Genomic DNA, 27,703 nt, shown 5'->3' with positions numbered 1-27,703 from the left:
GACCTAACCTAACCTAAACTGACCTGACCTAACCTAACTTAACTTTAATTAACCTAACCTAACCTAACCTAATAACAATAAAATAAAAACAATCTATTTGTGCCCGATTGTAGTCGTTGTCGAGGAGATTTGAAATATAGATTTTGATTGTTGAAACATTATAAAACAATCGAATTTCACACATTTTACAATATAATTATATAACATTTCAAACTCGCATATCTCCGTTACTATTGAAGATACAGAAGTGATTTTGCACTCAATGGAATCAGGTCGACGCTCTCTATTGGATCATAGGGAAAAATGTAATCCATGTGTAATATTCATGCTTAGTTATCATGGAAACTCTCATAACAATAAATTAAACAATCTATTTATTACCTATTGTATTCGTTGTCGAGGAGATTTCAAATATAGATTTTGATTGTTGAAACATTATAAAACAATCGAATTATACACTTTTTACGATAGAATTATATAAAATTTCAAACTCGCATATCTCCGTTACTGTTGAAGATACAGAAGTGATTTTACACTCAATTTAATCAGTTCGACCTAACCTAACCTAAACTGACCTGACCTAACCTAACTTAACTTTAATTAACCTAACCTAACCTAACCTAATAACAATAAAATAAAAACAATCTATTTGTGCCCGATTGTAGTCGTTGTCGACGAGATTTGAAATATAGACTTTGATTGTTGAAACATTATAAAACAATCGAATTTCACACATTTTACAATATAATTATATAACATTTCAAACTCGCATATCTCCGTTACTATTGAAGATACAGAAGTGATTTTGCACTCAATGGAATCAGGTCGACGCTCTCTATTGGCTCATGGGGAAAAATGTAATCCATGTGTAATATTCATGCTTAGTTATCATGGAAACTCTCATAAAATAAATTAAACAATCTATTTATTACCTATTGTATTCGTTGTCGAGGAGATTTCAAATATAGATTTTGATTGTTGAAACATTATAAAACAATCGAATTATACACTTTTTACGATAGAATTATATAAAATTTCAAACTCGCATATCTCCGTTACTGTTGAAGATACAGAAGTGATTTTACACTCAATTTAATCAGGTCGACCTAACCTAACCTAAACTGACCTGACCTAACCTAACTTAACTTAACTTTAATTAACCTAACCAAATAGCAATAAAATAAAAACAATCTATTTGTGCCCGATTGTAGTCGTTGTCGAGGAGATTTGAAATATAGATTTTGATTGTTGAAACATTATAAAACAATCGAATTTCACACATTTTACAATATAATTATATAACATTTCAAACTCGCATATCTCCGTTACTATTGAAGATACAGAAGTGATTTTGCACTCAATGGAATCAGGTCGACGCTCTCTATTGGATCATGGGGAAAAATGTAATCCATGTGTAATATTCATGCTTAGTTATCATGGAAACTCTCATAACAATAAATTAAACAATCTATTTATTACCTATTGTATTCGTTGTCGAGGAGATTTCAAATATAGATTTTGATTGTTGAAACATTATAAAACAATCGAATTTCACACATTTTACAATATAATTATATAACATTTCAAACTCGCATATCTCCGTTACTATTGAAGATACAGAAGTGATTTTGCACTCAATGGAATCAGGTCGACGCTCTCTATTGGCTCATGGGGAAAAATGTAATCCATGTGTAATATTCATGCTTAGATACCATGGAAAAAATCCTAACAATAAATTAAACAATCTATTTATTACCTATTGTATTCGTTGTCGAGGAGATTTCAAATAGAGATTTTGATTGTTGAAACATTATAAAACAATCGAATTATACACTTTTTACGATAGAATTATATAAAATTTCAAACTCGCATATCTCCGTTACTCTTGAAGATACAGAAGTGATTTTACACTCAATTTAATCAGTTCGACCTAACCTAACCTAAACTGACCTGACCTAACCTAACTTAACTTTAATTAACCTAACCTAACCTAACCTAATAACAATAAAATAAAAACAATCTATTTGTGCCCGATTGTAGTCGTTGTCGACGAGATTTGAAATATAGATTTTGATTGTTGAAACATTATAAAACAATCGAATTTCACACATTTTACAATATAATTATATAACATTTCAAACTCGCATATCTCCGTTACTATTGAAGATACAGAAGTGATTTTGCACTCAATGGAATCAGGTCGACGCTCTCTATTGGATCATGGGGAAAAATGTAATCCATGTGTAATATTCATGCTTAGTTATCATGGAAACTCTCATAACAATAAATTAAACAATCTATTTATTACCTATTGTATTCGTTGTCGAGGAGATTTCAAATATAGATTTTGATTGTTGAAACATTATAAAACAATCGAATTATACACTTTTTACGATAGAATTATTTAAAATTTCAAACTCGCATATCTCCGTTACTGTTGAAGATACAGAAGTGATTTTACACTCAATTTAATCAGGTCGACCTAACCTAACCTAAACTGACCTGACCTAACCTAACTTAACTTAACTTTAATTAACCTAACCAAATAGCAATAAAATAAAAACAATCTATTTGTGCCCGATTGTAGTCGTTGTCGAGGAGATTTGAAATATAGATTTTGATTGTTGAAACATTATAAAACAATCGAATTTCACACATTTTACAATATAATTATATAACATTTCAAACTCGCATATCTCCGTTACTATTGAAGATACAGAAGTGATTTTGCACTCAATGGAATCAGGTCGACGCTCTCTATTGGATCATAGGGAAAAATGTAATCCATGTGTAATATTCATGCTTAGTTATCATGGAAACTCTCATAACAATAAATTAAACAATCTATTTATTACCTATTGTATTCGTTGTCGAGGAGATTTCAAATATAGATTTTGATTGTTGAAACATTATAAAACAATCGAATTATACACTTTTTACGATAGAATTATATAAAATTTCAAACTCGCATATCTACGTTACTGTTGAAGATACAGAAGTGATTTTACACTCAATTTAATCAGTTCGACCTAACCTAACCTAAACTGACCTAACCTAACTTAACTTTAATTAACCTAACCTAACCTAACCTAATAACAATAAAATAAAAACAATCTATTTGTGCCCGATTGTAGTCGTTGTCGACGAGATTTGAAATATAGATTTTGATTGTTGAAACATTATAAAACAATCGAATTTCACACATTTTACAATATAATTATATAACATTTCAAACTCGCTTATCTCCGTTACTATTGAAGATAAAGTAGTGATTTTGCACTCAATGGAATCAGCTCGACGCTCTCTATTGGCTCATGGGGAAAAATGTAATCCATGTGTAATATTCATGCTTAGTTATCATGGAAACTCTCATAACAATAAATTAAACAATCTATTTATTACCTATTGTATTCGTTGTCGAGGAGATTTCAAATATAGATTTTGATTGTTGAAACATTATAAAACAATCGAATTATACACTTTTTACGATAGAATTATTTAAAATTTCAAACTCGCATATCTCCGTTACTGTTGAAGATACAGAAGTGATTTTACACTCAATTTAATCAGGTCGACCTAACCTAACCTAAACTGACCTGACCTAACCTAACTTAACTTAACTTTAATTAACCTAACCAAATAGCAATAAAATAAAAACAATCTATTTGTGCCCGATTGTAGTCGTTGTCGAGGAGATTTGAAATATAGATTTTGATTGTTGAAACATTATAAAACAATCGAATTTCACACATTTTACAATATAATTATATAACATTTCAAACTCGCATATCTCCGTTACTATTGAAGATACAGAAGTGATTTTGCACTCAATGGAATCAGGTCGACGCTCTCTATTGGATCATAGGGAAAAATGTAATCCATGTGTAATATTCATGCTTAGTTATCATGGAAACTCTCATAACAATAAATTAAACAATCTATTTATTACCTATTGTATTCGTTGTCGAGGAGATTTCAAATATAGATTTTGATTGTTGAAACATTATAAAACAATCGAATTATACACTTTTTACGATAGAATTATATAAAATTTCAAACTCGCATATCTCCGTTACTGTTGAAGATACAGAAGTGATTTTACACTCAATTTAATCAGTTCGACCTAACCTAACCTAAACTGACCTGACCTAACCTAACTTAACTTTAATTAACCTAACCTAACCTAACCTAATAACAATAAAATAAAAACAATCTATTTGTGCCCGATTGTAGTCGTTGTCGACGAGATTTGAAATATAGACTTTGATTGTTGAAACATTATAAAACAATCGAATTTCACACATTTTACAATATAATTATATAACATTTCAAACTCGCATATCTCCGTTACTATTGAAGATACAGAAGTGATTTTGCACTCAATGGAATCAGGTCGACGCTCTCTATTGGCTCATGGGGAAAAATGTAATCCATGTGTAATATTCATGCTTAGTTATCATGGAAACTCTCATAAAATAAATTAAACAATCTATTTATTACCTATTGTATTCGTTGTCGAGGAGATTTCAAATATAGATTTTGATTGTTGAAACATTATAAAACAATCGTATTATACACTTTTTACGATAGAATTATATAAAATTTCAAACTCGCATATCTCCGTTACTGTTGAAGATACAGAAGTGATTTTACACTCAATTTAATCAGGTCGACCTAACCTAACCTAAACTGACCTGACCTAACCTAACTTAACTTAACTTTAATTAACCTAACCAAATAGCAATAAAATAAAAACAATCTATTTGTGCCCGATTGTAGTCGTTGTCGAGGAGATTTGAAATATAGATTTTGATTGTTGAAACATTATAAAACAATCGAATTTCACACATTTTACAATATAATTATATAACATTTCAAACTCGCATATCTCCGTTACTATTGAAGATACAGAAGTGATTTTGCACTCAATGGAATCAGGTCGACGCTCTCTATTGGATCATGGGGAAAAATGTAATCCATGTGTAATATTCATGCTTAGTTATCATGGAAACTCTCATAACAATTAATTAAACAATCTATTTATTACCTATTGTATTCGTTGTCGAGGAGATTTCAAATATAGATTTTGATTGTTGAAACATTATAAAACAATCGAATTTCACACATTTTACAATATAATTATATAACATTTCAAACTCGCATATCTCCGTTACTATTGAAGATACAGAAGTGATTTTGCACTCAATGGAATCAGGTCGACGCTCTCTATTGGCTCATGGGGAAAAATGTAATCCATGTGTAATATTCATGCTTAGATACCATGGAAAAAATCCTAACAATAAATTAAACAATCTATTTATTACCTATTGTATTCGTTGTCGAGGAGATTTCAAATAGAGATTTTGATTGTTGAAACATTATAAAACAATCGAATTATACACTTTTTACGATAGAATTATATAAAATTTCAAACTCGCATATCTCCGTTACTCTTGAAGATACAGAAGTGATTTTACACTCAATTTAATCAGTTCGACCTAACCTAACCTAAACTGACCTGACCTAACCTAACTTAACTTTAATTAACCTAACCTAACCTAACCTAATAACAATAAAATAAAAACAATCTATTTGTGCCCGATTGTAGTCGTTGTCGACGAGATTTGAAATATAGATTTTGATTGTTGAAACATTATAAAACAATCGAATTTCACACATTTTACAATATAATTATATAACATTTCAAACTCGCATATCTCCGTTACTATTGAAGATACAGAAGTGATTTTGCACTCAATGGAATCAGGTCGACGCTCTCTATTGGATCATGGGGAAAAATGTAATCCATGTGTAATATTCATGCTTAGTTATCATGGAAACTCTCATAATAATAAATTAAACAATCTATTTATTACCTATTGTATTCGTTGTCGAGGAGATTTCAAATATAGATTTTGATTGTTGAAACATTATAAAACAATCGAATTATACACTTTTTACGATAGAATTATATAAAATTTCAAACTCGCATATCTCCGTTACTGTTGAAGATACAGAAGTGATTTTACACTCAATTTAATAAGTTCGACCTAACCTAACCTAAACTGACCTGACCTAACCTAACTTAACTTTAATTAACCTAACCTAACCTAACCTAATAACAATAAAATAAAAACAATCTATTTGTGCCCGATTGTAGTCGTTGTCGAGGAGATTTGAAATATAGATTTTGATTGTTGAAACATTATAAAACAATCGAATTTCACACATTTTACAATATAATTATATAACATTTCAAACTCGCATATCTCCGTTACTATTGAAGATACAGAAGTGATTTTGCACTCAATGGAATCAGGTCGACGCTCTCTATTGGATCATAGGGAAAAATGTAATCCATGTGTAATATTCATGCTTAGTTATCATGGAAACTCTCATAACAATAAATTAAACAATCTATTTATTACCTATTGTATTCGTTGTCGAGGAGATTTCAAATATAGATTTTGATTGTTGAAACATTATAAAACAATCGAATTATACACTTTTTACGATAGAATTATATAAAATTTCAAACTCGCATATCTACGTTACTGTTGAAGATACAGAAGTGATTTTACACTCAATTTAATCAGGTCGACCTAACCTAACCTAAACTGACCTGACCTAACCTAACTTAACTTAACTTTAATTAACCTAACCAAATAGCAATAAAATAAAAAGAATCTATTTGTGCCTGATTGTAGTCGTTGTCGAGGAGATTTGAAATATAGATTTTGATTGTTGAAACATTATAAAACAATCGAATTTCACACATTTTACAATATAATTATATAACATTTCAAACTCGCTTATCTCCGTTACTATTGAAGATAAAGTAGTGATTTTGCACTCAATGGAATCAGCTCGACGCTCTCTATTGGCTCATGGGGAAAAATGTAATCCATGTGTAATATTCATGCTTAGTTATCATGGAAACTCTCATAACAATAAATTAAACAATCTATTTATTACCTATTGTATTCGTTGTCGAGGAGATTTCAAATATAGATTTTGATTGTTGAAACATTATAAAACAATCGAATTATACGCTTTTTACGATAGAATTATATAAAATTTCAAACTCGCATATCTCCGTTACTGTTGAAGATACAGAAGTGATTTTACACTCAATTTAATCAGTTCGACCTAACCTAACCTAAACTGACCTAACCTAACTTAACTTTAATTAACCTAACCTAACCTAACCTAATAACAATAAAATAAAAACAATCTATTTGTGCCCGATTGTAGTCGTTGTCGACGAGATTTGAAATATAGATTTTGATTGTTGAAACATTATAAAACAATCGAATTTCACACATTTTACAATATAATTATATAACATTTCAAACTCGCTTATCTCCGTTACTATTGAAGATAAAGTAGTGATTTTGCACTCAATGGAATCAGCTCGACGCTCTCTATTGGCTCATGGGGAAAAATGTAATCCATGTGTAATATTCATGCTTAGTTATCATGGAAACTCTCATAACAATAAATTAAACAATCTATTTATTACCTATTGTATTCGTTGTCGAGGAGATTTCAAATATAGATTTTGATTGTTGAAACATTATAAAACAATCGAATTATACACTTTTTACGATAGAATTATTTAAAATTTCAAACTCGCATATCTCCGTTACTGTTGAAGATACAGAAGTGATTTTACACTCAATTTAATCAGGTCGACCTAACCTAACCTAAACTGACCTGACCTAACCTAACTTAACTTAACTTTAATTAACCTAACCAAATAGCAATAAAATAAAAACAATCTATTTGTGCCCGATTGTAGTCGTTGTCGAGGAGATTTGAAATATAGATTTTGATTGTTGAAACATTATAAAACAATCGAATTTCACACATTTTACAATATAATTATATAACATTTCAAACTCGCATATCTCCGTTACTATTGAAGATACAGAAGTGATTTTGCACTCAATGGAATCAGGTCGACGCTCTCTATTGGATCATAGGGAAAAATGTAATCCATGTGTAATATTCATGCTTAGTTATCATGGAAACTCTCATAACAATAAATTAAACAATCTATTTATTACCTATTGTATTCGTTGTCGAGGAGATTTCAAATATAGATTTTGATTGTTGAAACATTATAAAACAATCGAATTATACACTTTTTACGATAGAATTATATAAAATTTCAAACTCGCATATCTCCGTTACTGTTGAAGATACAGAAGTGATTTTACACTCAATTTAATCAGTTCGACCTAACCTAACCTAAACTGACCTGACCTAACCTAACTTAACTTTAATTAACCTAACCTAACCTAACCTAATAACAATAAAATAAAAACAATCTATTTGTGCCCGATTGTAGTCGTTGTCGACGAGATTTGAAATATAGACTTTGATTGTTGAAACATTATAAAACAATCGAATTTCACACATTTTACAATATAATTATATAACATTTCAAACTCGCATATCTCCGTTACTATTGAAGATACAGAAGTGATTTTGCACTCAATGGAATCAGGTCGACGCTCTCTATTGGCTCATGGGGAAAAATGTAATCCATGTGTAATATTCATGCTTAGTTATCATGGAAACTCTCATAAAATAAATTAAACAATCTATTTATTACCTATTGTATTCGTTGTCGAGGAGATTTCAAATATAGATTTTGATTGTTGAAACATTATAAAACAATCGAATTATACACTTTTTACGATAGAATTATATAAAATTTCAAACTCGCATATCTCCGTTACTGTTGAAGATACAGAAGTGATTTTACACTCAATTTAATCAGGTCGACCTAACCTAACCTAAACTGACCTGACCTAACCTAACTTAACTTAACTTTAATTAACCTAACCAAATAGCAATAAAATAAAAACAATCTATTTGTGCCCGATTGTAGTCGTTGTCGAGGAGATTTGAAATATAGATTTTGATTGTTGAAACATTATAAAACAATCGAATTTCACACATTTTACAATATAATTATATAACATTTCAAACTCGCATATCTCCGTTACTATTGAAGATACAGAAGTGATTTTGCACTCAATGGAATCAGGTCGACGCTCTCTATTGGATCATAGGGAAAAATGTAATCCATGTGTAATATTCATGCTTAGTTATCATGGAAACTCTCATAACAATAAATTAAACAATCTATTTATTACCTATTGTATTCGTTGTCGAGGAGATTTCAAATATAGATTTTGATTGTTGAAACATTATAAAACAATCGAATTATACACTTTTTACGATAGAATTATATAAAATTTCAAACTCGCATATCTACGTTACTGTTGAAGATACAGAAGTGATTTTACACTCAATTTAATCAGGTCGACCTAACCTAACCTAAACTGACCTGACCTAACCTAACTTAACTTAACTTTAATTAACCTAACCAAATAGCAATAAAATAAAAAGAATCTATTTGTGCCTGATTGTAGTCGTTGTCGAGGAGATTTGAAATATAGATTTTGATTGTTGAAACATTATAAAACAATCGAATTTCACACATTTTACAATATAATTATATAACATTTCAAACTCGCTTATCTCCGTTACTATTGAAGATAAAGTAGTGATTTTGCACTCAATGGAATCAGCTCGACGCTCTCTATTGGCTCATGGGGAAAAATGTAATCCATGTGTAATATTCATGCTTAGTTATCATGGAAACTCTCATAACAATAAATTAAACAATCTATTTATTACCTATTGTATTCGTTGTCGAGGAGATTTCAAATATAGATTTTGATTGTTGAAACATTATAAAACAATCGAATTATACGCTTTTTACGATAGAATTATATAAAATTTCAAACTCGCATATCTCCGTTACTGTTGAAGATACAGAAGTGATTTTACACTCAATTTAATCAGTTCGACCTAACCTAACCTAAACTGACCTAACCTAACTTAACTTTAATTAACCTAACCTAACCTAACCTAATAACAATAAAATAAAAACAATCTATTTGTGCCCGATTGTAGTCGTTGTCGACGAGATTTGAAATATAGATTTTGATTGTTGAAACATTATAAAACAATCGAATTTCACACATTTTACAATATAATTATATAACATTTCAAACTCGCTTATCTCCGTTACTATTGAAGATAAAGTAGTGATTTTGCACTCAATGGAATCAGCTCGACGCTCTCTATTGGCTCATGGGGAAAAATGTAATCCATGTGTAATATTCATGCTTAGTTATCATGGAAACTCTCATAACAATAAATTAAACAATCTATTTATTACCTATTGTATTCGTTGTCGAGGAGATTTCAAATATAGATTTTGATTGTTGAAACATTATAAAACAATCGAATTATACACTTTTTACGATAGAATTATTTAAAATTTCAAACTCGCATATCTCCGTTACTGTTGAAGATACAGAAGTGATTTTACACTCAATTTAATCAGGTCGACCTAACCTAACCTAAACTGACCTGACCTAACCTAACTTAACTTAACTTTAATTAACCTAACCAAATAGCAATAAAATAAAAACAATCTATTTGTGCCCGATTGTAGTCGTTGTCGAGGAGATTTGAAATATAGATTTTGATTGTTGAAACATTATAAAACAATCGAATTTCACACATTTTACAATATAATTATATAACATTTCAAACTCGCATATCTCCGTTACTATTGAAGATACAGAAGTGATTTTGCACTCAATGGAATCAGGTCGACGCTCTCTATTGGATCATAGGGAAAAATGTAATCCATGTGTAATATTCATGCTTAGTTATCATGGAAACTCTCATAACAATAAATTAAACAATCTATTTATTACCTATTGTATTCGTTGTCGAGGAGATTTCAAATATAGATTTTGATTGTTGAAACATTATAAAACAATCGAATTATACACTTTTTACGATAGAATTATATAAAATTTCAAACTCGCATATCTCCGTTACTGTTGAAGATACAGAAGTGATTTTACACTCAATTTAATCAGTTCGACCTAACCTAACCTAAACTGACCTGACCTAACCTAACTTAACTTTAATTAACCTAACCTAACCTAACCTAATAACAATAAAATAAAAACAATCTATTTGTGCCCGATTGTAGTCGTTGTCGACGAGATTTGAAATATAGACTTTGATTGTTGAAACATTATAAAACAATCGAATTTCACACATTTTACAATATAATTATATAACATTTCAAACTCGCATATCTCCGTTACTATTGAAGATACAGAAGTGATTTTGCACTCAATGGAATCAGGTCGACGCTCTCTATTGGCTCATGGGGAAAAATGTAATCCATGTGTAATATTCATGCTTAGTTATCATGGAAACTCTCATAAAATAAATTAAACAATCTATTTATTACCTATTGTATTCGTTGTCGAGGAGATTTCAAATATAGATTTTGATTGTTGAAACATTATAAAACAATCGTATTATACACTTTTTACGATAGAATTATATAAAATTTCAAACTCGCATATCTCCGTTACTGTTGAAGATACAGAAGTGATTTTACACTCAATTTAATCAGGTCGACCTAACCTAACCTAAACTGACCTGACCTAACCTAACTTAACTTAACTTTAATTAACCTAACCAAATAGCAATAAAATAAAAACAATCTATTTGTGCCCGATTGTAGTCGTTGTCGAGGAGATTTGAAATATAGATTTTGATTGTTGAAACATTATAAAACAATCGAATTTCACACATTTTACAATATAATTATATAACATTTCAAACTCGCATATCTCCGTTACTATTGAAGATACAGAAGTGATTTTGCACTCAATGGAATCAGGTCGACGCTCTCTATTGGATCATGGGGAAAAATGTAATCCATGTGTAATATTCATGCTTAGTTATCATGGAAACTCTCATAACAATTAATTAAACAATCTATTTATTACCTATTGTATTCGTTGTCGAGGAGATTTCAAATATAGATTTTGATTGTTGAAACATTATAAAACAATCGAATTTCACACATTTTACAATATAATTATATAACATTTCAAACTCGCATATCTCCGTTACTATTGAAGATACAGAAGTGATTTTGCACTCAATGGAATCAGGTCGACGCTCTCTATTGGCTCATGGGGAAAAATGTAATCCATGTGTAATATTCATGCTTAGATACCATGGAAAAAATCCTAACAATAAATTAAACAATCTATTTATTACCTATTGTATTCGTTGTCGAGGAGATTTCAAATAGAGATTTTGATTGTTGAAACATTATAAAACAATCGAATTATACACTTTTTACGATAGAATTATATAAAATTTCAAACTCGCATATCTCCGTTACTCTTGAAGATACAGAAGTGATTTTACACTCAATTTAATCAGTTCGACCTAACCTAACCTAAACTGACCTGACCTAACCTAACTTAACTTTAATTAACCTAACCTAACCTAACCTAATAACAATAAAATAAAAACAATCTATTTGTGCCCGATTGTAGTCGTTGTCGACGAGATTTGAAATATAGATTTTGATTGTTGAAACATTATAAAACAATCGAATTTCACACATTTTACAATATAATTATATAACATTTCAAACTCGCATATCTCCGTTACTATTGAAGATACAGAAGTGATTTTGCACTCAATGGAATCAGGTCGACGCTCTCTATTGGATCATGGGGAAAAATGTAATCCATGTGTAATATTCGTGCTTAGTTATCATGGAAACTCTCATAATAATAAATTAAACAATCTATTTATTACCTATTGTATTCGTTGTCGAGGAGATTTCAAATATAGATTTTGATTGTTGAAACATTATAAAACAATCGAATTATACACTTTTTACGATAGAATTATATAAAATTTCAAACTCGCATATCTCCGTTACTGTTGAAGATACAGAAGTGATTTTACACTCAATTTAATAAGTTCGACCTAACCTAACCTAAACTGACCTGACCTAACCTAACTTAACTTTAATTAACCTAACCTAACCTAACCTAATAACAATAAAATAAAAACAATCTATTTGTGCCCGATTGTAGTCGTTGTCGAGGAGATTTGAAATATAGATTTTGATTGTTGAAACATTATAAAACAATCGAATTTCACACATTTTACAATATAATTATATAACATTTCAAACTCGCATATCTCCGTTACTATTGAAGATACAGAAGTGATTTTGCACTCAATGGAATCAGGTCGACGCTCTCTATTGGATCATAGGGAAAAATGTAATCCATGTGTAATATTCATGCTTAGTTATCATGGAAACTCTCATAACAATAAATTAAACAATCTATTTATTACCTATTGTATTCGTTGTCGAGGAGATTTCAAATATAGATTTTGATTGTTGAAACATTATAAAACAATCGAATTATACACTTTTTACGATAGAATTATATAAAATTTCAAACTCGCATATCTACGTTACTGTTGAAGATACAGAAGTGATTTTACACTCAATTTAATCAGGTCGACCTAACCTAACCTAAACTGACCTGACCTAACCTAACTTAACTTAACTTTAATTAACCTAACCAAATAGCAATAAAATAAAAAGAATCTATTTGTGCCTGATTGTAGTCGTTGTCGAGGAGATTTGAAATATAGATTTTGATTGTTGAAACATTATAAAACAATCGAATTTCACACATTTTACAATATAATTATATAACATTTCAAACTCGCTTATCTCCGTTACTATTGAAGATAAAGTAGTGATTTTGCACTCAATGGAATCAGCTCGACGCTCTCTATTGGCTCATGGGGAAAAATGTAATCCATGTGTAATATTCATGCTTAGTTATCATGGAAACTCTCATAACAATAAATTAAACAATCTATTTATTACCTATTGTATTCGTTGTCGAGGAGATTTCAAATATAGATTTTGATTGTTGAAACATTATAAAACAATCGAATTATACGCTTTTTACGATAGAATTATATAAAATTTCAAACTCGCATATCTCCGTTACTGTTGAAGATACAGAAGTGATTTTACACTCAATTTAATCAGTTCGACCTAACCTAACCTAAACTGACCTAACCTAACTTAACTTTAATTAACCTAACCTAACCTAACCTAATAACAATAAAATAAAAACAATCTATTTGTGCCCGATTGTAGTCGTTGTCGACGAGATTTGAAATATAGATTTTGATTGTTGAAACATTATAAAACAATCGAATTTCACACATTTTACAATATAATTATATAACATTTCAAACTCGCTTATCTCCGTTACTATTGAAGATAAAGTAGTGATTTTGCACTCAATGGAATCAGCTCGACGCTCTCTATTGGCTCATGGGGAAAAATGTAATCCATGTGTAATATTCATGCTTAGTTATCATGGAAACTCTCATAACAATAAATTAAACAATCTATTTATTACCTATTGTATTCGTTGTCGAGGAGATTTCAAATATAGATTTTGATTGTTGAAACATTATAAAACAATCGAATTATACACTTTTTACGATAGAATTATTTAAAATTTCAAACTCGCATATCTCCGTTACTGTTGAAGATACAGAAGTGATTTTACACTCAATTTAATCAGGTCGACCTAACCTAACCTAAACTGACCTGACCTAACCTAACTTAACTTAACTTTAATTAACCTAACCAAATAGCAATAAAATAAAAACAATCTATTTGTGCCCGATTGTAGTCGTTGTCGAGGAGATTTGAAATATAGATTTTGATTGTTGAAACATTATAAAACAATCGAATTTCACACATTTTACAATATAATTATATAACATTTCAAACTCGCATATCTCCGTTACTATTGAAGATACAGAAGTGATTTTGCACTCAATGGAATCAGGTCGACGCTCTCTATTGGATCATAGGGAAAAATGTAATCCATGTGTAATATTCATGCTTAGTTATCATGGAAACTCTCATAACAATAAATTAAACAATCTATTTATTACCTATTGTATTCGTTGTCGAGGAGATTTCAAATATAGATTTTGATTGTTGAAACATTATAAAACAATCGAATTATACACTTTTTACGATAGAATTATATAAAATTTCAAACTCGCATATCTCCGTTACTGTTGAAGATACAGAAGTGATTTTACACTCAATTTAATCAGTTCGACCTAACCTAACCTAAACTGACCTGACCTAACCTAACTTAACTTTAATTAACCTAACCTAACCTAACCTAATAACAATAAAATAAAAACAATCTATTTGTGCCCGATTGTAGTCGTTGTCGACGAGATTTGAAATATAGACTTTGATTGTTGAAACATTATAAAACAATCGAATTTCACACATTTTACAATATAATTATATAACATTTCAAACTCGCATATCTCCGTTACTATTGAAGATACAGAAGTGATTTTGCACTCAATGGAATCAGGTCGACGCTCTCTATTGGCTCATGGGGAAAAATGTAATCCATGTGTAATATTCATGCTTAGTTATCATGGAAACTCTCATAAAATAAATTAAACAATCTATTTATTACCTATTGTATTCGTTGTCGAGGAGATTTCAAATATAGATTTTGATTGTTGAAACATTATAAAACAATCGAATTATACACTTTTTACGATAGAATTATATAAAATTTCAAACTCGCATATCTCCGTTACTGTTGAAGATACAGAAGTGATTTTACACTCAATTTAATCAGGTCGACCTAACCTAACCTAAACTGACCTGACCTAACCTAACTTAACTTAACTTTAATTAACCTAACCAAATAGCAATAAAATAAAAACAATCTATTTGTGCCCGATTGTAGTCGTTGTCGAGGAGATTTGAAATATAGATTTTGATTGTTGAAACATTATAAAACAATCGAATTTCACACATTTTACAATATAATTATATAACATTTCAAACTCGCATATCTCCGTTACTATTGAAGATACAGAAGTGATTTTGCACTCAATGGAATCAGGTCGACGCTCTCTATTGGATCATGGGGAAAAATGTAATCCATGTGTAATATTCATGCTTAGTTATCATGGAAACTCTCATAACAATTAATTAAACAATCTATTTATTACCTATTGTATTCGTTGTCGAGGAGATTTCAAATATAGATTTTGATTGTTGAAACATTATAAAACAATCGAATTTCACACATTTTACAATATAATTATATAACATTTCAAACTCGCATATCTCCGTTACTATTGAAGATACAGAAGTGATTTTGCACTCAATGGAATCAGGTCGACGCTCTCTATTGGCTCATGGGGAAAAATGTAATCCATGTGTAATATTCATGCTTAGATACCATGGAAAAAATCCTAACAATAAATTAAACAATCTATTTATTACCTATTGTATTCGTTGTCGAGGAGATTTCAAATAGAGATTTTGATTGTTGAAACATTATAAAACAATCGAATTATACACTTTTTACGATAGAATTATATAAAATTTCAAACTCGCATATCTCCGTTACTCTTGAAGATACAGAAGTGATTTTACACTCAATTTAATCAGTTCGACCTAACCTAACCTAAACTGACCTGACCTAACCTAACTTAACTTTAATTAACCTAACCTAACCTAACCTAATAACAATAAAATAAAAACAATCTATTTGTGCCCGATTGTAGTCGTTGTCGACGAGATTTGAAATATAGATTTTGATTGTTGAAACATTATAAAACAATCGAATTTCACACATTTTACAATATAATTATATAACATTTCAAACTCGCATATCTCCGTTACTATTGAAGATACAGAAGTGATTTTGCACTCAATGGAATCAGGTCGACGCTCTCTATTGGATCATGGGGAAAAATGTAATCCATGTGTAATATTCATGCTTAGTTATCATGGAAACTCTCATAATAATAAATTAAACAATCTATTTATTACCTATTGTATTCGTTGTCGAGGAGATTTCAAATATAGATTTTGATTGTTGAAACATTATAAAACAATCGAATTATACACTTTTTACGATAGAATTATATAAAATTTCAAACTCGCATATCTCCGTTACTGTTGAAGATACAGAAGTGATTTTACACTCAATTTAATAAGTTCGACCTAACCTAACCTAAACTGACCTGACCTAACCTAACTTAACTTTAATTAACCTAACCTAACCTAACCTAATAACAATAAAATAAAAACAATCTATTTGTGCCCGATTGTAGTCGTTGTCGAGGAGATTTGAAATATAGATTTTGATTGTTGAAACATTATAAAACAATCGAATTTCACACATTTTACAATATAATTATATAACATTTCAAACTCGCATATCTCCGTTACTATTGAAGATACAGAAGTGATTTTGCACTCAATGGAATCAGGTCGACGCTCTCTATTGGATCATGGGGAAAAATGTAATCCATGTGTAATATTCATGCTTAGTTATCATGGAAACTCTCATAACAATAAATTAAACAACCTATTTATTACCTATTGTATTCGTTGTCGAGGAGATTTCAAATATAGATTTTGATTGTTGAAACATTATAAAACAATCGAATTATACACTTTTTACGATAGAATTATTTAAAATTTCAAACTCGCATATCTCCGTTACTGTTGAAGATACAGAAGTGATTTTACACTCAATTTAATCAGGTCGACCTAACCTAACCTAAACTGACCTGACCTAACCTAACTTAACTTAACTTTAATTAACCTAACCAAATAGCAATAAAATAAAAACAATCTATTTGTGCCCGATTGTAGTCGTTGTCGACGAGATTTGAAATATAGATTTTGATTGTTGAAACATTATAAAACAATCGAATTTCACACATTTTACAATATAATTATATAACATTTCAAACTCGCATATCTCCGTTACTATTGAAGATAAAGAAGTGATTTTGCACTCAATGGAATCAGCTCGACGCTCTCTATTGGCTCATGGGAAAAAATGTAATCCATGTGTAATATTCATGCTTAGTTATCATGGAAACTCTCATAACAATAAATTAAACAATCTATTTATTACCTATTGTATTCGTTGTCGAGGAGATTTCAAATATAGATTTTGATTGTTGAAACATTATAAAACAATCGAATTTCACACATTTTACAATATAATTATATAACATTTCAAACTCGCATATCTCCGTTACTATTGAAGATCCAGAAGTGATTTTGCACTCAATGGAATCAGGTCGACGCTCTCTATTGGCTCATGGGGAAAAATGTAATCCATGTGTAATATTCATGCTTAGATACCATGGAAAAAATCCTAACAATAAATTAAACAATCTATTTATTACCTATTGTATTCGTTGTCGAGGAGATTTCAAATAGAGATTTTGATTGTTGAAACATTATAAAACAATCGAATTATACACTTTTTACGATAGAATTATATAAAATTTCAAACTCGCATATCTCCGTTACTCTTGAAGATACAGAAGTGATTTTACACTCAATTTAATCAGTTCGACCTAACCTAACCTAAACTGACCTGACCTAACCTAACTTAACTTTAATTAACCTAACCTAACCTAACCTAATAACAATAAAATAAAAACAATCTATTTGTGCCCGATTGTAGTCGTTGTCGACGAGATTTGAAATATAGATTTTGATTGTTGAAACATTATAAAACAATCGAATTTCACACATTTTACAATATAATTATATAACATTTCAAACTCGCATATCTCCGTTACTATTGAAGATACAGAAGTGATTTTGCACTCAATGGAATCAGGTCGACGCTCTCTATTGGATCATGGGGAAAAATGTAATCCATGTGTAATATTCATGCTTAGTTATCATGGAAACTCTCATAATAATAAATTAAACAATCTATTTATTACCTATTGTATTCGTTGTCGAGGAGATTTCAAATATAGATTTTGATTGTTGAAACATTATAAAACAATCGAATTATACACTTTTTACGATAGAATTATATAAAATTTCAAACTCGCATATCTCCGTTACTGTTGAAGATACAGAAGTGATTTTACACTCAATTTAATCAGGTCGACCTAACCTAACCTAAACTGACCTGACCTAACCTAACTTAACTTAACTTTAATTAACCTAACCAAATAGCAATAAAATAAAAACAATCTATTTGTGCCCGATTGTAGTCGTTGTCGACGAGATTTGAAATATAGATTTTGATTGTTGAAACATTATAAAACAATCGAATTTCACACATTTTTCAATATAATTATATAACATTTCAAACTCGCATATCTCCGTTACTATTGAAGATACAGAAGTGATTTTGCACTCAATGGAATCAGGTCGACGCTCTCTATTGGCTCATGGGGAAAAATGTAATCCATGTGTAATATTCATGCTTAGATACCATGGAAAAAATCCTAACAATAAATTAAACAATCTATTTATTACCTATTGTATTCGTTGTCGAGGAGATTTCAAATAGAGATTTTGATTGTTGAAACATTATAAAACAATCGAATTATACACTTTTTACGATAGAATTATATAAAATTTCAAACTCGCATATCTCCGTTACTCTTGAAGATACAGAAGTGATTTTACACTCAATTTAATCAGTTCGACCTAACCTAACCTAAACTGACCTGACCTAACCTAACTTAACTTTAATTAACCTAACCTAACCTAACCTAATAACAATAAAATAAAAACAATCTATTTGTGCCCGATTGTAGTCGTTGTCGACGAGATTTGAAATATAGATTTTGATTGTTGAAACATTATAAAACAATCGAATTTCACACATTTTACAATATAATTATATAACATTTCAAACTCGCATATCTCCGTTACTATTGAAGATACAGAAGTGATATTGCACTCAATGGAATCAGGTCGACGCTCTCTATTGGCTCATGGGGAAAAATGTAATCCATGTGTAATATTCATGCTTAGTTATCATGGAAACTCTCATAACAATAAATTAAACAATCTATTTATTACCTATTGTATTCGTTGTCGAGGAGATTTCAAATATAGATTTTGATTGTTGAAACATTATAAAACAATCGAATTATACACTTTTTACGATAGAATTATATAAAATTTCAAACTCGCATATCTACGTTACTGTTGAAGATACAGAAGTGATTTTACACTCAATTTAATCAGGTCGACCTAACCTAACCTAAACTGACCTGACCTAACCTAACTTAACTTAACTTTAATTAACCTAACCAAATAGCAATAAAATAAAAACAATCTATTTGTGCCCGATTGTAGTCGTTGTCGACGAGATTTGAAATATAGATTTTGATTGTTGAAACATTATAAAACAATCGAATTTCACACATTTTTCAATATAATTATATAACATTTCAAACTCGCATATCTCCGTTACTATTGAAGATACAGAAGTGATTTTGCACTCAATGGAATCAGGTCGACGCTCTCTATTGGATCATGGGGAAAAATGTAATCCATGTGTAATATTCATGCTTAGTTATCATGGAAACTCTCATAACAATAAATTAAACAATCTATTTATTACCTATTGTATTCGTTGTCGAGGAGATTTCAAATATAGATTTTGATTGTTGAAACATTATAAAACAATCGAATTATACACTTTTTACGATAGAATTATATAAAATTTCAAACTCGCATATCTCCGTTACTCTTGAAGATACAGAAGTGATTTTACACTCAATTTAATCAGTTCGACCTAACCTAACCTAAACTGACCTGACCTAACCTAACTTAACTTTAATTAACCTAACCTAACCTAACCTAATAACAATAAAATAAAAACAATCTATTTGTGCCCGATTGTAGTCGTTGTCGACGAGATTTGAAATATAGATTTTGATTGTTGAAACATTATAAAACAATCGAATTTCACACATTTTACAATATAATTATATAACATTTCAAACTCGCATATCTCCGTTACTATTGAAGATACAGAAGTGATTTTGCACTCAATGGAATCAGGTCGACGCTCTCTATTGGATCATGGGGAAAAATGTAATCCATGTGTAATATTCATGCTTAGTTATCATGGAAACTCTCATAATAATAAATTAAACAATCTATTTATTACCTATTGTATTCGTTGTCGAGGAGATTTCAAATATAGATTTTGATTGTTGAAACATTATAAAACAATCGAATTATACACTTTTTACGATAGAATTATATAAAATTTCAAACTCGCATATCTCCGTTACTGTTGAAGATACAGAAGTGATTTTACACTCAATTTAATCAGTTCGACCTAACCTAACCTAAACTGACCTGACCTAACCTAACTTAACTTTAATTAACCTAACCTAACCTAACCTAATAACAATAAAATAAAAACAATCTATTTGTGCCCGATTGTAGTCGTTGTCGACGAGATTTGAAATATAGATTTTGATTGTTGAAACATTATAAAACAATCGAATTTCACACATTTTACAATATAATTATATAACATTTCAAACTCGCATATCTCCGTTACTATTGAAGATACAGAAGTGATTTTGCACTCAATGGAATCAGGTCGACGCTCTCTATTGGATCATGGGGAAAAATGTAATCCATGTGTAATATTCATGCTTAGTTATCATGGAAACTCTCATAACAATAAATTAAACAATCTATTTATTACCTATTGTATTCGTTGTCGAGGAGATTTCAAATATAGATTTTGATTGTTGAAACATTATAAAACAATCGAATTATACACTTTTTACGATAGAATTATTTAAAATTTCAAACTCGCATATCTCCGTTACTGTTGAAGATACAGAAGTGATTTTACACTCAATTTAATCAGGTCGACCTAACCTAACCTAAACTGACCTGACCTAACCTAACTTAACTTAACTTTAATTAACCTAACCAAATAGCAATAAAATAAAAACAATCTATTTGTGCCCGATTGTAGTCGTTGTCGAGGAGATTTGAAATATAGATTTTGATTGTTGAAACATTATAAAACAATCGAATTTCACACATTTTACAATATAATTATATAACATTTCAAACTCGCATATCTCCGTTACTATTGAAGATACAGAAGTGATTTTGCACTCAATGGAATCAGGTCGACGCTCTCTATTGGATCATGGGGAAAAATGTAATCCATGTGTAATATTCATGCTTAGTTATCATGGAAACTCTCATAACAATAAATTAAACAATCTATTTATTACCTATTGTATTCGTTGTCGAGGAGATTTCAAATATAGATTTTGATTGTTGAAACACTATAAAACAATCGAATTTCACACATTTTACAATATAATTATATAACATTTCAAACTCGCATATCTCCGTTACTATTGAAGATACAGAAGTGATTTTGCACTCAATGGAATCAGGTCGACGCTCTCTATTGGCTCATGGGGAAAAATGTAATCCATGTGTAATATTCATGCTTAGATACCATGGAAAAAATCCTAACAATAAATTAAACAATCTATTTATTACCTATTGTATTCGTTGTCGAGGAGATTTCAAATAGAGATTTTGATTGTTGAAACATTATAAAACAATCGAATTATACACTTTTTACGATAGAATTATATAAAATTTCAAACTCGCATATCTCCGTTACTCTTGAAGATACAGAAGTGATTTTACACTCAATTTAATCAGTTCGACCTAACCTAACCTAAACTGACCTGACCTAACCTAACTTAACTTTAATTAACCTAACCTAACCTAACCTAATAACAATAAAATAAAAACAATCTATTTGTGCCCGATTGTAGTCGTTGTCGACGAGATTTGAAATATAGATTTTGATTGTTGAAACATTATAAAACAATCGAATTTCACACATTTTACAATATAATTATATAACATTTCAAACTCGCATATCTCCGTTACTATTGAAGATACAGAAGTGATTTTGCACTCAATGGAATCAAGTCGACGCTCTCTATTGGATCATGGGGAAAAATGTAATCCATGTGTAATATTCATGCTTAGTTATCATGGAAACTCTCATAACAATAAATTAAACAACCTATTTATTACCTATTGTATTCGTTGTCGAGGAGATTTCAAATATAGATTTTGATTGTTGAAACATTATAAAACAATCGAATTATACACTTTTTACGATAGAATTATATAAAATTTCAAACTCGCATATCTCCGTTACTGTTGAAGATACAGAAGTGATTTTACACTCAATTTAATAAGTTCGACCTAACCTAACCTAAACTGACCTGACCTAACCTAACTTAACTTTAATTAACCTAACCTAACCTAACCTAATAACAATAAAATAAAAACAATCTATTTGTGCCCGATTGTAGTCGTTGTCGAGGAGATTTGAAATATAGATTTTGATTGTTGAAACATTATAAAACAATCGAATTTCACACATTTTACAATATAATTATATAACATTTCAAACTCGCATATCTCCGTTACTATTGAAGATACAGAAGTGATTTTGCACTCAATGGAATCAAGTCGACGCTCTCTATTGGATCATGGGGAAAAATGTAATCCATGTGTAATATTCATGCTTAGTTATCATGGAAACTCTCATAACAATAAATTAAACAACCTATTTATTACCTATTGTATTCGTTGTCGAGGAGATTTCAAATATAGATTTTGATTGTTGAAACATTATAAAACAATCGAATTATACACTTTTTACGATAGAATTATTTAAAATTTCAAACTCGCATATCTCCGTTACTGTTGAAGATACAGAAGTGATTTTACACTCAATTTAATCAGGTCGACCTAACCTAACCTAAACTGACCTGACCTAACCTAACTTAACTTAACTTTAATTAACCTAACCAAATAGCAATAAAATAAAAACAATCTATTTGTGCCCGATTGTAGTCGTTGTCGACGAGATTTGAAATATAGATTTTGATTGTTGAAACATTATAAAACAATCGAATTTCACACATTTTACAATATAATTATATAACATTTCAAACTCGCATATCTCCGTTACTATTGAAGATAAAGAAGTGATTTTGCACTCAATGGAATCAGCTCGACGCTCTCTATTGGCTCATGGGGAAAAATGTAATCCATGTGTAATATTCATGCTTAGTTATCATGGAAACTCTCATAACAATAAATTAAACAATCTATTTATTACCTATTGTATTCGTTGTCGAGGAGATTTCAAATATAGATTTTGATTGTTGAAACATTATAAAACAATCGAATTTCACACATTTTACAATATAATTATATAACATTTCAATTCGCATATCTCCGTTACTATTGAAGATACAGAAGTGATTTTGCACTCAATGGAATCAGGTCGACGCTCTCTATTGGCTCATGGGGAAAAATGTAATCCATGTGTAATATTCATGCTTAGATACCATGGAAAAAATCCTAACAATAAATTAAACAATCTATTTATTACCTATTGTATTCGTTGTCGAGGAGATTTCAAATAGAGATTTTGATTGTTGAAACATTATAAAACAATCGAATTATACACTTTTTACGATAGAATTATATAAAATTTCAAACTCGCATATCTCCGTTACTCTTGAAGATACAGAAGTGATTTTACACTCAATTTAATCAGTTCGACCTAACCTAACCTAAACTGACCTGACCTAACCTAACTTAACTTTAATTAACCTAACCTAACCTAACCTAATAACAATAAAATAAAAACAATCTATTTGTGCCCGATTGTAGTCGTTGTCGACGAGATTTGAAATATAGATTTTGATTGTTGAAACATTATAAAACAATCGAATTTCACACATTTTACAATATAATTATATAACATTTCAAACTCGCATATCTCCGTTACTATTGAAGATACAGAAGTGATTTTGCACTCAATGGAATCAGGTCGACGCTCTCTATTGGATCATGGGGAAAAATGTAATCCATGTGTAATATTCATGCTTAGTTATCATGGAAACTCTCATAATAATAAATTAAACAATCTATTTATTACCTATTGTATTCGTTGTCGAGGAGATTTCAAATATAGATTTTGATTGTTGAAACATTATAAAACAATCGAATTATACACTTTTTACGATAGAATTATATAAAATTTCAAACTCGCATATCTCCGTTACTGTTGAAGATACAGAAGTGATTTTACACTCAATTTAATCAGGTCGACCTAACCTAACCTAAACTGACCTGACCTAACCTAACTTAACTTAACTTTAATTAACCTAACCAAATAGCAATAAAATAAAAACAATCTATTTGTGCCCGATTGTAGTCGTTGTCGACGAGATTTGAAATATAGATTTTGATTGTTGAAACATTATAAAACAATCGAATTTCACACATTTTTCAATATAATTATATAACATTTCAAACTCGCATATCTCCGTTACTATTGAAGATACAGAAGTGATTTTGCACTCAATGGAATCAGGTCGACGCTCTCTATTGGCTCATGGGGAAAAATGTAATCCATGTGTAATATTCATGCTTAGATACCATGGAAAAAATCCTAACAATAAATTAAACAATCTATTTATTACCTATTGTATTCGTTGTCGAGGAGATTTCAAATAGAGATTTTGATTGTTGAAACATTATAAAACAATCGAATTATACACTTTTTACGATAGAATTATATAAAATTTCAAACTCGCATATCTCCGTTACTCTTGAAGATACAGAAGTGATTTTACACTCAATTTAATCAGTTCGACCTAACCTAACCTAAACTGACCTGACCTAACCTAACTTAACTTTAATTAACCTAACCTAACCTAACCTAATAACAATAAAATAAAAACAATCTATTTGTGCCCGATTGTAGTCGTTGTCGACGAGATTTGAAATATAGATTTTGATTGTTGAAACATTATAAAACAATCGAATTTCACACATTTTACAATATAATTATATAACATTTCAAACTCGCATATCTCCGTTACTATTGAAGATACAGAAGTGATATTGCACTCAATGGAATCAGGTCGACGCTCTCTATTGGCTCATGGGGAAAAATGTAATCCATGTGTAATATTCATGCTTAGTTATCATGGAAACTCTCATAACAATAAATTAAACAATCTATTTATTACCTATTGTATTCGTTGTCGAGGAGATTTCAAATATAGATTTTGATTGTTGAAACATTATAAAACAATCGAATTATACACTTTTTACGATAGAATTATATAAAATTTCAAACTCGCATATCTACGTTACTGTTGAAGATACAGAAGTGATTTTACACTCAATTTAATCAGGTCGACCTAACCTAACCTAAACTGACCTGACCTAACCTAACTTAACTTAACTTTAATTAACCTAACCAAATAGCAATAAAATAAAAACAATCTATTTGTGCCCGATTGTAGTCGTTGTCGACGAGATTTGAAATATAGATTTTGATTGTTGAAACATTATAAAACAATCGAATTTCACACATTTTTCAATATAATTATATAACATTTCAAACTCGCATATCTCCGTTACTATTGAAGATACAGAAGTGATTTTGCACTCAATGGAATCAGGTCGACGCTCTCTATTGGATCATGGGGAAAAATGTAATCCATGTGTAATATTCATGCTTAGTTATCATGGAAACTCTCATAACAATAAATTAAACAATCTATTTATTACCTATTGTATTCGTTGTCGAGGAGATTTCAAATATAGATTTTGATTGTTGAAACATTATAAAACAATCGAATTATACACTTTTTACGATAGAATTATATAAAATTTCAAACTCGCATATCTCCGTTACTCTTGAAGATACAGAAGTGATTTTACACTCAATTTAATCAGTTCGACCTAACCTAACCTAAACTGACCTGACCTAACCTAACTTAACTTTAATTAACCTAACCTAACCTAACCTAATAACAATAAAATAAAAACAATCTATTTGTGCCCGATTGTAGTCGTTGTCGACGAGATTTGAAATATAGATTTTGATTGTTGAAACATTATAAAACAATCGAATTTCACACATTTTACAATATAATTATATAACATTTCAAACTCGCATATCTCCGTTACTATTGAAGATACAGAAGTGATTTTGCACTCAATGGAATCAGGTCGACGCTCTCTATTGGATCATGGGGAAAAATGTAATCCATGTGTAATATTCATGCTTAGTTATCATGGAAACTCTCATAATAATAAATTAAACAATCTATTTATTACCTATTGTATTCGTTGTCGAGGAGATTTCAAATATAGATTTTGATTGTTGAAACATTATAAAACAATCGAATTATACACTTTTTACGATAGAATTATATAAAATTTCAAACTCGCATATCTCCGTTACTGTTGAAGATACAGAAGTGATTTTACACTCAATTTAATAAGTTCGACCTAACCTAACCTAAACTGACCTGACCTAACCTAACTTAACTTTAATTAACCTAACCTAACCTAACCTAATAACAATAAAATAAAAACAATCTATTTGTGCCCGATTGTAGTCGTTGTCGAGGAGATTTGAAATATAGATTTTGATTGTTGAAACATTATAAAACAATCGAATTTCACACATTTTACAATATAATTATATAACATTTCAAACTCGCATATCTCCGTTACTATTGAAGATACAGAAGTGATTTTGCACTCAATGGAATCAGGTCGACGCTCTCTATTGGATCATGGGGAAAAATGTAATCCATGTGTAATATTCATGCTTAGTTATCATGGAAACTCTCATAACAATAAATTAAACAACCTATTTATTACCTATTGTATTCGTTGTCGAGGAGATTTCAAATATAGATTTTGATTGTTGAAACATTATAAAACAATCGAATTATACACTTTTTACGATAGAATTATTTAAAATTTCAAACTCGCATA

This window comes from Lepisma saccharinum, chromosome 14 (assembly GCF_977018435.1).
Source record: "Lepisma saccharinum chromosome 14, izLepSacc3.1, whole genome shotgun sequence".
Taxonomy (NCBI): Eukaryota; Metazoa; Arthropoda; class Insecta; order Zygentoma; family Lepismatidae; genus Lepisma; species Lepisma saccharinum.
The sequence above is the reverse complement of the archived record's forward strand: the minus strand, read 5'-3'. Positions refer to the sequence as shown.